The following is a 14955-nucleotide window of genomic DNA, read 5'->3' on the forward strand; positions in this document are numbered from 1 at the left end:
TGCATTGACAAGTATCTCTTTCTCATCCCATTAACGCAATGTTGTGGTCATCGCAAGCTAAGTGTCTTCTTCCCACATTGCAAACGCATGGGCCTCCAATCTGATGCCACCACCTCAAATTCTTAAGGCTTAAGGCTTTCCTCCCAAGAAGACACATGGTTTTGATGATGTTATCCTGATGATTTCATCCTTGTATGCGTCCAACTCTTGGTTGCTCAACGCCTAGTCCATAAGCAATGCATAGCCTCTACTCAACGCATAGCAAGCCAATTCACTATCATTACAATTCAACTTAGCCATTACAAGGAGCTAATCATCACCAACGCATAGAGTGACCATCCATCCTCGACGCATAGCTCACTAGGTAACATTGCACGGCTTGCTTGGCATGGGCGCATGATGCTGGCTACCAACGCATAGGCGCGCTGCATGGGTTGGCCGCTCGACGCATGGGCACGCTGGCCGCTCGACGCATGGGTGTGCTTGGCTGCATGGGCTGCACGTGACGCCTTGACGCTTGGCTGGGTGCTTAGGCACATGGGAGTGCTGCTTCGACGCATGGGCATGCGACATGTGCTAGCCATCGCTCGCTCGCTCGCATGGGTACATGGCATGGGCTGCGTGTACATGGCATGGGCTGCGTGCTTGGCTGCATGGCAGAGCACCTCGACTCACAAAATGGCTGCTTCTCAGGGTGCTCACCGCATGGGCGTGCCCGCTCGACAATGCGCTTAACGCACGGGCATATCCACTCGACGCATGCATCTGGTCGGGGCTGCTCAACGCATGGCCTGGGCGCTAGCCGAGGCTGCTCGATGCATGGCCTTGGCGCTGGCCGAGTGTAACGCGATGGGATATGTGTATGATATTAAATGCTCACAATGATGCAATACTACTACTATTTATGCATTAATTAGGGATTGCTCAGGTAGTATGCCCTGCGTTGTCACAAGTTTCCTTACGATGGAACCAAGTATAATTTCACCGTAAGTTTCTCGGTGTGATCTGAGGTCAAACACGGGGAAATGGTTCTGATTATTGCGGTATGTTCATGGTATATGCGACCATGTTTTTTTAATTCTTTATAAATGGTGTGTACAGTATGTAAATTGCAGTAAAATAAAGGAAAGCAGTAAAGATGCGATAAGACATAAAAATACAATAAACCTAAGCTAGATGTTACAAGATACAGGCTTTATGTGCAAGATACTTGGATTAAGGCTAGCTGTGAAGGTTGTGCAAAGACGTGGGATGCGACGACAAGTCTTGTGAATAGATTAGAAAGAGAAAGATAAGTATTACAAACAATGCAAGTTATTAATTGAATTGAAGGTACAAATATTGTTCCGCTCTTCTCTTAGCATACACCTCTCAGTGATCGACCGCATTTCCCAAATGTCTGTGGTGAAACAGAGTCTAACGTAATGAATGCAAGGTTGCTTCCATGTCTAGAAGTCCTACTCGTTTTAGTTAACGCACTCTTCTGACCTTCTCTCGATAGATTAGAATGACATCTTCACTTCTGCTCTCACAGGTGAAGATGCAGTCTAGCATGCATTAGCTAAACATATTTTATAACTTTAATACATATTAAGTTCTTGGTGATCCATGTTGCTCATCACGGGATTAAGAAAACATCATGAAGAAAGTGACTAATGGGTGAACGAAAATAGATAGAAAATGGTAAATGAAATCTATCGAAACATTTAATATTTCTACTAAGTGTTTGATACATGATGTGTGAATGAAGAGATAAAGAAAATATGGAATACAGTGAAAGAGAGATAGAACAGATACAATTCGGTGCCAATGTCTTGGCACAGATTCGATGGAGATCTGCTTGCCGGATCGAATGGTTTCAATGGTAGAAAGAGTTTCCCTCTCACGCTTGCTCTACTGATAGCAGGGGTCTCTACACAGAGCTTCGATCGAGTATATGATAGGTCGGATTTGAGATTCACCTCTCGGCCTTATTTCGTTCTCTTCTCGGATTTTTTTTCTTCAGCACTCAACTCAGCCTTTTCTCTTCTAAAATCTTACAGCACTTAGCCCAGTATCAAATAGCATACTTTTCTCTGAAATCACTGGGGTATTTATAGAAGCAGATCCTTTGACTCCGACCTTGTGGTCCCCACATGATTGTTATGGTAATTCCGCAGATGGAGGGATATTATTCCTTTTGTTATGCAATCAGACCATCAATTCTGCACAACTGTTAGTTGTACACGTGTCTCAATCCTCCGCTCTCGCGTTGCTCAGTTGCATCTTTCGAACATGGGTTCGCATGCAGTGTTTTTTTTATTACCACATGCGGTCGAAGTGTAGCTCTAGACCGACTGTCGCATTGCGCCGTTACTTCGATAATCGTCTCTTCATGGTTGATCGACAGGCGCAATGTGACAGAGATGCGTTGATTAGTTTCTCATGAGCCTTGAGTGCAAACGGTGACTTGGTCTCCTGTAAAAAGTGTAAAGTTTGGCTTGTCCTCCATCTTTTTGGCATTAGTGGGTGTAATTGCAAACATTTATAATTATTGTTATAGGTTAATTTCCATACAATTGGTGCATAATTACTAACTTTTGGCCGCAATATCTAGATAAGGTGGCATAAATAACTTGTATTTCTACAAGTTATCACCGAGGCTGCTCGACGCATGGCTATCTTTTCATGCGTGCCTCGCCACCCGTGTGCCTTCTAACACATCATCTTCTTTTTCCTTCTTCAGCCGCATGCCCTCACCAACAACTCTTCCAACGCATCAACACCACTCTAACACACAAAATTCTATACTTAGCCAAATTTCCAAAATTTTCCCCCAAAAGTTAACCTTCCAAATTTCCTATTTTCTTCTAATTTCCACTCTTTTCTCTACCATTTCACCCTAGTTTCCACATCAACCTACTCATCACACTAATCTCCATAGGGAACATACTCAATTAGAGAAATTGGGATTCGGGGTTCACATTTGTGGTTCGATGAATGTATGAGCTAGGGGAGTTTATGAATATTTCATCATTTTCACTAATGATTATTTAAGATATGGGTAAGTTTATTTAATACAACATAATTCTGAATCTTTTGAAAAATTCAAAGAATTCAAGGTTGAAGTTGAGAACACATTAAATAGAACCATTAAAATTTTTTGATCTGATCGAGGTGGAGTGTTTATAGATTTGACATTCCAGAACTGTATGATAGAACATGGAATAGTATCCCAACTCTCAACACCTGGTACATCTCAGCAAAATGGTGTATCAGAAAGGAGAAATCGAACCCTATTGGACATGGTTCAGTTTATGATGAGTTACGCTTCTTTACCTGACTTATTTTGGGGTTATACAATGGAGACTACAGCGTATATCCTAAACTATGTTCCCTTCAAGAGTGTTACCAGAACACCGTTGGAATTATGGAATGGTCGTAAAGCTAGTTTATGTCATTTCAGAATCTGAGGTTGCCCAGCACATGTGCTTGAGGCTAATCCAAAGAAATTGGAACCACGTTCGAGGTTATACCTATTTGTAGGCTACCCCAAGGGAACAAGAGGTGGTTATTTCTTTGACCTAAAAGAAAACAAAGTATTTGTATTGACAAATGCTACGTTTCTTGAGGAAGACCACATAAGGGAGCACAAACCCATAAGCAAAATTTTGTTGAATGAGATTTCCAAAGAAACTACTAAATCTTTTACAAGAGTTGTTGAAAAGCCTAGTACATCAACAAGAGTTGTTGAAGTAAGTTCATCTAGTAGGTCAAATTCACCTCAAGTGTTAAGGAAACCTCAATGTAGTGGGAGGGTTACGAATCCACCTATTCGCTATGTTGGTTTAATAGAAATTCTAGATATGGTAGCTGATGGCGAAGTTAAGGATCCATTGTCTTACAAGAAAGCAATGGAGGATGTTGACAGAGATGAATGGATCAAAGCCATGGATCTCAAAATGGAGTCAATGTACTTCAATTCAGTATGGAATCTTGTAGATCAACCTAATGGGGTTAAACCAATAGGTTGTAAATGGATCTACAAGAGGAAACGGGGTGTAAAAGGGTTATACCCAGGTAGATGGAGTCAACTATAAGGAGACTTTCTCACCTGTTGCCATGCTGATGTCTATCTGAATCCTTCTATCCATTGCCTCATATTATGACTATGAGATATGGCAAATGGATGTCAAGACTACTTTTCTGAATGAAAATCTTGAGGAGACCATTTATATGGTGCAGCCTGAGGGATTCATAATCCAAGGTCAAGAGCAAAAGGTTTGCAAGCTTAATCGGTCCATTTACGGACTGAAAAAAGCATCTCGATCTTGGAACATAAGATTTGATACTGGATCAAATCTTATGGCTTTGATCAAAATGTTGCTGAGCCTTGTGTCTACAAGAAGATCATCAACAGTTCAGTAGTTTTTCTTATGTTATATGTAGATGATATCCTACGCATTGGGAATGATATAGGTTTACTGACTACATTTAAGAACTGGCTAGCAACCTAATTCCAAATGAAAGATTTGGGAGAGGCTTAATTTGTTCTGGGTATTCAGATTTTTCGAGATCAAAAGAACAAAGTGCTAGCACTATCTTCATCTTGTCAAGTATTCGATGCAGAACTCCAAAAGGGGCCTATTGCCTTTCAGGCACAGAGTTACTTTGTCTAAGGAACAGTGTCCTAAGACACCTCAAGAGGTTGAGGATATGAGACGGATCCCCTATGCATCTGTCGTAGGCAGCTTGATGACCATAGGTAACATGACCTGAATCCTGAATGAGTTGTGAGTTCCTGCCTATGAGGGTGGTGCTTTGAATTGTATGGGTGAGAGTGGCCAGATCGTCGACTCAACAAGCCTACCATTTTAGGAATTCGTCTGATTGGGGAGCTGGAAACACAGCTACACAAGATAGAATTCACTCCTTCCCCAAAGCAAGTAGTGTAAGTAGATAAATTGCTCCCTTAAGGGCTGATTCTAGGTCTTGAACAATGTGGCGCCACACCCTCTCCTAGCCCGAGAGGGGTTTATTCATAATAGGACTATGATCTATTGTTCATTAGAGGAATCAGTGGTTCTTAAGAAGTTAGATGTAACTACAAGCGCAAAACGGTAATTTGGCCCAACTGTACTTACGTGCAATTTGAAGGGTCATCGTACTGTTGATTGGTTATATCCAATGGACAAAGAAATATATCTGTAGTGCGAAGAGTGTAGCTATCGGTCTTTAGTGGAGTGCCCGACAGTAACGGATGGGAAATAATTTAACTAAAGAGTTTAATTAACTATTCATGTACTATTGGAGTTTCAAACTACAGGTCCATAAAGTCCCCTTGGTAGCTCAAAAAGCTTTAGTTAAGAATTTGTTTTTGGGTTAATTTGAATTGTTCGTATTAATAAGAGGGATTTAATTATATATGATATAATTATCATAATATATTTGATACATTATAGTTTAATGGGAGGAAATAAATATTTGAATGAGATTCAAATATATTTACTATGAATGTGATTCATAGTTGTTAAATTTAATATAAATATGATTTATATTAAATGTCATAAAATAGAGAAAAGAAAGTATAGTTTATATTGTATATGATACAATATTAGAACTATAGGTTATATGTTATATTTAATATAACATATAGTAAATATACTATGATAAGTTAGTTATCATATTTATTTATATTTATTGTTTTGAATAATAACTTCTCTCTTTTCTCTCCAACCACCTTAGTGGGTGGTTATTTTTTTTGTGGCAAGAGGAATTAAAAAAAAAAAAATAGTTTTCTCTTCTTCCTTGAACGGGTAACATTGGAATTGTTGAACGATTGAGTTTGCATAATAGTTCTGTACGTTCTCTCAATCTTCTTTCACAACCCAAACCATCCCTCCTAACTAAAATAGTCAGAGCCCACCATTCCTGGGTTCTCACCCCAAGAATACCAAAGGCTCATTGTGGTAGTGTCCGTATTGTTTAGTTCGAGAAAATCTTGCAGAAGGTCTTCAAGAGTTACTGAGTTCGTGACTGTTTGAGGGAGTTTTACGTGAAACAAAGTTCAAGGGTAATGTATCTTGAACTCTTTATTTCTTATAAAAGCATGTTCTAGTTTAACTTTAAATGCATATCTACTGTATGTTTACTGTAAATTTTGTTTTCAATAATTAATGAAATTTGGACGATCCGATTCTACTCAAGAATCTCTTTAATATGAGTTCCTTCAAGTAGTTGCACTCCCCTCACTGTAGATATATTGTGTCCATTCGATGTAACCATAATTATTAAGATAACCCTTCATAGGTTATTCATAATAACGGCTGGGTCAAAAGGTTGTTTTACCCCCGATATTACCTCTTGTTCCTTAAGTCCCACTGATCCTCTAATGAACAATTGGTTTGTGATTTGATCCTCAAACCGAGTTCCTCTCCGGCCAATGAGAGGATGGGGCCCCTTATTCAAGACCCAGAGTCAGCATTTAAGAGAATAACCTCTCTACTATTCCTAATAGCGGGGTAGGAGTGAATTCTGTCTTGCACACTATGTCCCTAGCTATCTACCCAATCTTACCCCTTAAATGGGAGGCTTATTGAGCCGACACTACTGAGTCAATCCTCATCCATGCAAATCTAAGGATAATCCTAAATAAACAGGAGTTCATAGTTAGCTCAGGATTAAGATCAAGTTACCTTGGTCATCGCTTTGAAATAGTCAGTCTTAAACTGTAAACACCGTTATAAAGTAAGAGTGACTTATTTCTTGGTTCGATGTTATGCAAACTCATTGTATAGGATTCCCCCACTCCTCATGTCATCACATGAACGAATCAGGATTACTTCGTTTATAGCACCTTACAACTCCTTGTAACAATTACAGAGTGGGCCACATCAAATAGTGTTACCAGAACAAGGCACACCCAACCTTATTCGTATACTATAGATCATTTTGATTATTTACTCAAACCTGATCCACTTGTATGTCTCCACATAAAGTTCAAGTACTCATGTAATAGTCATGGATCTTTTAGTTTATTAGATTTATTTCTAAAATGAAATAAACAATTCATATATTCGATAACAACTTTATCGATTTACAGAATGAGTTTATTGTTTATAAACTACGAGTTTTATCACATAAAACCCAATAAATCTCACTTGGACTAAAAATCCAGTGGTAACATACATATGAATACATTGAGTTTTTTAGTTTTATAGAGAAATACAATAAATTAGGGTATCACATACCCATGGTTTGCCTTTAGGTATCACGTACTTTAAAGTAATATTGTTAACTTCTTGATTATTTTGAGTTGAATTAGTTTGCATGAAATTATTGTTTAAATTACTTGTTAGTAAAAAAGCCTTAATTAATTTAATTGGGCCCACATTAGTAAAAAGTTTTCATTAAGTTAAATAAACCCTATTCATCCCCCCTCCCCCCCTCTAGGGTTGCCATACCAATTCTACAAGTGACACTACGGATACGACCTTTGGAAAGTGCTACAAATTGTTGTTACAAATGTTGTTACAATTATTGTAAAATGCTACAAATGATATAATCCTGATCATTCATGTGGAAACATATGAGCTGGGGTATCTTATACAAAGATTTTGTATAAGATCGGACGACGAAATGGATAGTCTCTCTTTATAACACTGTTGTTAGAAGAGACTTTAATTTCACAAGAATGACCGTAGGTGACTTGACCTAAATTCTGAGTAAGTTGTGAACTCCTGCCTATGGAGGTGGTCCTTTGATTTGTATGGGTGAGAGTGGCCAAATTCGTCGATTCAATAAGCCTACCATTTTGGGAACTCGTCTGATTGGGGAGTTGGGAACGCAGTGACACAAGAAGGAAATCATTTCTTCCCTTCTGTTAGGGTAAGTAAAGAAATTCCTCCCTTAAGGGTTGATTTCAAGGCTTGAACAATGTGGCACCACACCCTCTCCTGGTCCGAGAGGGGTTCGGTTATAGTTTCACTATAACTAATTGTTCATTAGAAGGATCAGTGGTATATTTAAGAAGTTAGATATAACTATAGGGGCAAAACGATAATTCTGCCCCGTTGTACTTAAGAGTAATTTGTGAAGGGTCAACAGACTATTGATTTGTTATATCCAATAGACAGAGAAATATATCAATAGTGCAAAGAGTGCAGCTGTTGGTTTTTAGTGGAATGGCTGGGAGTTAATGAAAGTTGATTAATTTAATTAAAGAATTTAATTAACTAATCAAGTATTATTGGAGCTTCAATCTATAGGTCCATAAGATCTCCTCGTTAGCTCAATTCGAATTATTGAGAATCGAATTAATTTTGGATTCATTTGAATTGTTCAAATTAATTAAACAAAATAAATTATATATGATATAATTAATATAATGAATATAATGAATATGATACATAATAAAATAAAATTTTAACAAGAGAAACAAATATTTTAATATGAGTCAAATATTAATTATATGAATGTAATTCATATAAAAACTATAGGTTAAAATTAATATGAATGTGATTCATATTTATTGAAAGATTAATAGATTATAGATTGCATTATATGTGATATAATATAAACTATAGGTATGTTATATATGATATAACATATGGTTGGTTGGTTACTTATATAATAAAGTTAGTTATTATATATAAATTATTTAAAATTCAAAATTAATTTTATTTAATTAATATTTTTGAATTTTAAATGAATTTTGAAAGAGAGAGTTAGTTTTATAACTTCCCCTCTCTGCTTGAATCTCTCAACCTCTTATCGTGAAAAACATCACAAAGAAGTTGTCAATCTTCATCGGCTCATTCCCTTCTTCACGTTGCTTGGTGTGAAACTCTCTGTGGAAAAAAAAAATTCTCTCAACAAATTACTTCTCTAAAATTGATCAAAGAGCGAGCTCATAACTCCGCTTCGATTCTCAACCTTGAGAATAACGAAGAAACCCTCATGGTGGTGCGCAAAAGGTTTTTCCCCTTTTTTGCTGCATTTTTGTGTTGGTGAGATCGGGCAAGGAGTTCGTTCGCATTCTTGTAGTGACCAGGAGAGAAAATCGTGAAGAAATTATTATACAAGGGCAAGTTTTCTAATTCCCTTTATTTCCTTTCTATTTTACTTTGAAAAGCATACTATTTAATTATGAATGTTTATTCTGTAAATTATTTTTTCTTGTTCTTCTCTGTTTTTCGTTTTTAAAATCAAATTGAAAATTAAATCGTATGATGTTCACGAGCTTTCGCATGGGATTCAATCCCTTCAATTCTTACATAAGACTTAATTAACATTTAATATACAATTTTTCAGTTATATTAAATAAATCAATGGTATGACGATTGAGTTTGAAAATTGAAATTTATGAATAACAAGACGTTGTTGTATAAAGTTTAAGATTTGATCTTTTACGAGATACTTTATCTCATATAGGATTTAGAGAAATTCATATTTTATCCTAGGTGGTGGAAATTGGACTACAAGGAAATTTTTTTGCTTTTGAAGCAATAATTTGCATAGTGTCATGTATATCTTTTAATTATGTTTAATTTGTTTCAAATATAAATTAATCTATCCACTTTATGAGATAATGTGGTGAAAATACTAAGTTTAAGGATATTAGTAAACCCCAAGTTGTAAGAATAAAACAGAATGAGAGAAATATCATGGTGGTGACCACATGGTATTTATTAACGTACAAATTTTGAATTATAAAATAATGGAATAAATAAAATAGAAACAAAACAGGTAAAAACTATTTTACATAATTCCTCATATTTGTCTCGTTTTAAAAAACGTTCCTCGGATTTTAGAAACAAGAAACATGAATGGTTATCAAACAAGTCATTTTTTTTATAAAAAAAAAAAAAGAAACGGGAAATAGAAAACAATAAACATGAACGTTGTCAAACGGGTTCTTAATATCCCTCCGTAATAGGTGGGTTTTTTACTAAACCACTTATGCTTCTGTCCGAATGTTTTTTTTTTTTCTTTTTTAGTTTTCTTTTCGTTTTTTCATTCCTTCTTCCTTCATTTTTTTATTTATTATTTTCGTTTCTTCTCTTTTTTATTTATTATTTCAAGTCTTTTTTTTTTAAATCATTTTTCTTGTTTGTCTTTGAAATTTTTTACATATTTTTCTTTCTATTTTTTCTAAACATATTTATTTTATTTATTTTCTTTTTATTTCCTTTCATTTTTATCACATTTTTTTTCTTCTGATTCCTTTTTTTCTTGGATGAATGAAAATTAAATTAAATTATATTGTTTTAAATTATACTATAACATTGACATAATATTAATAAATTAACTAACAACTAATTATTTAGAATCAACTAGTATAAATCAATTATTGGAGGCTAAATTTAAATTATTTTAATACTTAATAATTACATTAAATTATTGAAAATAATCCCACAAACCAAACACAAATATAATTTATTTCTAGAAAAAATTGTTAACATTCATATAAACAATATCATTTCCACATCTAAAGATTCTCATGCATATTATTCCAAGATAGAGAAGTTGACCTAAAAATATAAACAAACTCCCAAAAAGCTTAAAATTGAAGTGATAATAGGTGACTATTTAAATATGTAAGATGGGGACCAAACCTCAAACCTTAGGTTTGGTAATAGAAATTCATGCTAGTTGAGCTATAAACTCGATCCATCGTGTTGAGGACTTGGTGTGTGGTTCTCTGCTTGATATGCAACATATACTCCCACAATGGTTATTACTCATCTATATGAACTTAAATCTAAGTAGACAATAACACATAGTTCCCATTGTATTAACAAAAGAACAATCTTTATTACATCAAAACCCTATAAAACTTTGAGCGCACACAATTGAATTAATTAACATAATCAAAGGATTATCTATAATTAACTCCAAAGGCACCTATGCCCTCTAGCTCCACCAAAATCACACTACACCATTGAAGGTCATAACCTTAGAATAAATTAGAAGTTCATACAATTTACTTTCAGTGGTCCTTAACGTTCCAAAGCCAACCACACCAAAGAGAGGGAATTAAAGAAAAAATTCACAAACATTCAACATTTTGCAAGATTAGCGAGGAGGACAAGGACGAGAACGAGAGCGAGAGCGAGAGCGAGGACAATAAGGTGGAGGTGGAGGTGGAGGTAGAGGAGGATGAATAGGAGGAGGAGGAGAATAATTTCCTCTCCAAGAGATATCCAGCTGTCGAGCTATTAATCTCCGGCCCATTATTTTGCCATCCTTCTCCATCACCATTTCACCTACAGGGAAAAAGGAAACAGGTGAAATATAGTTTCTGAAAATTGATAAGGAAAAACTTGATCGTCCACATATATTTTGCACTTTATATTAATAGAGATAACTGTCGTCATTTATATTGTATAAATCGTCTCTTCCCTTTCCCTAATTAATGTGGGATGACTTTGTTTGTACTTAACAAAAACGAGATTTGTAGAAAGACACCAGAGAAAAAGAAGACTTACGGGCTGCCAGAACGTGGGTCTGAAAGTTGAAAGCAAGAAGAAGCAAAGAGAAGAAGACCAAAAATCTTGGGGTAGCCATTAGTGTTCTGGTTGTAGAGAGAACTACTAAAAAATGTGTATTTGTTGAATAATAAACCAATAGAGTACATGTGGGTGGAGGCTTCATTTTCAAGATAAATATTATGAAAAGTAGTGAAGACTTTAGGCTTGCAGGCTGGGATTGTTCTGCGAACTTGCCACAGGGTGACTTCGTCATGTCAACTTGATATAATATTTTCCTTTTTAAAAAATTGCCTCACTTCTAAAACCTTGTTTCAAAGAAGACTTTGTGTGGAAACAGCTCATCTAAAGAGTGTGGGGAAAAATATACAAAAAATTGTTGTCAAGTTGAAAGCTTCTTGAGATGGGCTAATCAGTCAATCTTTTACATGGCCCGATTCCACGAAAGTGCTTAAGGGACGTTTTAAAAAAAAAAATTGTATATTATTATTGAATAATTAGCTTCATCAAAATCCAGAGAAATAAAGAATAAATAGACATCAATAGAAATAGAAAAGAAGAAATATTGAAAAGGAAAAACTAGGTAAGGAAAAGATACAAGAAAAATAATAATTTGAATAAACCATATAGAAAATCCCACCATAGGTTATGCATTAATCATGCATCATAAGTATTATAAATGTTATAATATGGTTACATGTTTTAATTTTATAGCATGTTCATGCATCATATAATATAAATTTTATAATATATAGTGCATGCATTAATGACATTGTCATGCATCATTAATTATAATTGTTATAATATATAGTAAGAATGTTTGGATGAATGTCATTATTAATTTCATTACTTTAGTATATAAATGTTTTGTATGTTAAGTGATGAAAATTGAAATTTCTTGAAGCATATGTCATTACTTTAGGTAATTTTATAATTTTTACTTTCCTAAGTAAGATTTCAAATGCAATGTTTGGTTTAAATTTAATTCATTTGATTTTCTAATCTTTATGATTAAATGAAATTAGAAATTAAAATCAATAATAAATAATTGCATGCAAATTTAGGTTAAACTCATTTTCTTTAAATAGTTTAAAATATGATTCACATAGATCTAAGTTAACAATATTTCTAATATGATTAGAAATTAGTTTAATCTTTTTAATAAGCTTAATAGGATTAAATTGGTTTTAATAAAATATTAAAGTTGTAGCAAATGTATCTATAAGGAACCATTGTCTAATGCTAGTTCTATTTAGGCTGAGGTATTTAAGTTGAGAGAAACGGAATACCCCTACCTGGGCACTGACCTGGAAGGTGAATTAGATAAATTTGCTTCAAGCATGCAATTGTTGATTAAAAGTTTATTCAAATGTTTAATGAACATTAATCAAAATTATTTAACTATCCAAATTAAGTGTTACATTTGGGCAAACTTAAACAATCACTTAGTAAAAATAAGTAGTCATGTTTTTCCTAAGTTAAATTAATCCTATGTAAAACACTCAGTAGGAGGAAAATAGGGTATATGATACTTCATTGTTCCTATCATGTTTCTCTCTCATAGTTCACACCGTGAGACCTATACTCGGCCTCAAGGCACCTTTGCTTTTGTACCCTTATTGTTGGGTTGTATTTCCTAAAACTTGCATTTTGTAAAGTTAACATATTCTATTATCAATAAAGATGTTATTCGAAATTTATTCAATAAAGTTGTTATTGAATTTGTAAATTGCACTTATAAAGACTAAATCCAAAAAACTAAGATCCATGGCTATTATATGAATACTTGAACTTTATGTGGAGACATAAAGATGGATCGAGTTTGGTAAATAATAAAAGCAGTCTATAGTATACGAATAAGGTCGAGTGCCTTATTCTGGCAACACTATCGGATGCGGTCCACTCTGTAGTTGTGAAACCCGGATTTCAACTTCCTTACTTAAGTAGGAAATTAAGGGAAGTAACTAAGTATAAGTTAAATCCTATGTTAAAGAGAAGAAAATTCTAGGTGTTTAAATAGATTTGTTTAGTAGCTTTGAGATAAGCCTTAACTAGTGAAAATTTGGTTAAGTATGAAGCCAAAAAGAAACCATGTGTTTGGTGACATTAACGCATGAGATGAGACTTAAGTTTATAGAGGTTATAAGAGAATAGGAACGGAAGCCAAGTATAACCATGCGTTGAGCTTGTGAGGGTTGGATGCATGTTGGCCAAAGCATTGGCAAGAGGCGCTTCCCAAAGGTTACTCATGCGCGAGGATGATGAGATGTTATGTAAGCGAGAGCGAGAGGGCGAGAGCAATGAGCGCAAGGCACTGGGACTGGGCATGCATGCTGACAAGTTTGCACAAGGCACTGGGCATTGGAGCATGCGCGCGGGCGATCGCGTAGTTGTATGCGGCGCTAGACAATAGCACTAGACTATAGCGCTACACGATAGGCGATGGCACTAAACAAGCAGCATAAGCACTGGATGATAACATTAAATGGTAGTGCTAAACGATGAGCTCGGACGCGCTAGACGATGTGTTAGGCACGGGCGTTGGGCGACAGATGTAAAAACTATATGATGGGCTCTACACGATGAGCATGAGCGCTACACAATAGGCGAAGTGCTAGACGATGGGGCGTTGTGCAATAGATGCGGGCGCTAGACGATGGCACTACACAATAAGAGGATGCGTTAAACGATAGGTGTAATGCATTAGACGATAGGTGTTAGCGTTATGCGATGAGCGAAAGATATGCAACAGTAAGATCATTGACAATGAGAGATTGCTAGACGATGAAGCTGTGCGATGGGGTGTATGTGCTATACGATGGGCTATGTGTTAGATGACGAGCGACAGCGAAAGGGCTAGTAGACGATGAGCTAGGCAATGAGCGAAAGAGCTAAACGATGAACTAGACGATAGGCCAAGCCATGGTGGGCGCATGGTGAAGTGTCTATGTATTGCTAAGGCTGGTGGTACATAAGGCTTGTGAGGTTAGTTTTCATTGGTCTTGAGCAAGAGACTAAGGATGTTGGCAAGCAATAATGACATACTAGCGTTAGTCATAAGGGATGCATTAGCAAGAGGCTAGGCGATGGTAAGATTTACCATGAGACGTTGAGTTGAGACCTAGCTTGACCCAAGGGTTGTTATACGTTGGGGAAGTGCTATGTGCTAAGGATATCCGAGGGCATGTGGGCACATAGGACAAGGCTTGAGCAAGTTGTATGCATTGGAAGACTGTAATGGTCATAATCTTAGTTGAGCGCATGTGCCAAAACGAGAGAAGAAGGATATACGGCCAAGGACTTGTGATGTCTTGGGTTTAGTATGGCTCAAGTGATGCTTGATAAGGAAGTGATGGGCTAATGATGGCTAATCGAAAAAGGGTTAAGTTTAAGTTAGTAGGAGGTGGATTTCATGCAAAGGAAGTGTGCATGAGGAAGACAACTCAAAGTAGGAGTTGCTTGCACCAAGGAGCTTGCAAACCAGTTA

The 14955-nt window shown here is 35.9% G+C and overlaps 1 long non-coding RNA gene across 1 annotated transcript; it reads right to left on the minus strand.

Moving 5' to 3' along the window:
- Positions 1-10742: 10742 nt before the first annotated feature.
- On the minus strand, positions 10743-11809 carry LOC120092883 (uncharacterized). The gene is made up of 2 exons (XR_016528400.1): positions 11469-11809; positions 10743-11246 (listed from the first exon to the last, which is right to left on the minus strand). It is a non-coding gene; the product is annotated as an uncharacterized LOC120092883 (long non-coding RNA).
- Positions 11810-14955: the final 3146 nt, after the last annotated feature.

The sequence above is a fragment of the Benincasa hispida genome, chromosome 1, assembly GCF_027475165.1.
Source record: "Benincasa hispida cultivar pf3 chromosome 1, pf3_genome.v1.1, whole genome shotgun sequence".
In the NCBI taxonomy this organism is placed as follows: domain Eukaryota; kingdom Viridiplantae; phylum Streptophyta; class Magnoliopsida; order Cucurbitales; family Cucurbitaceae; genus Benincasa; species Benincasa hispida.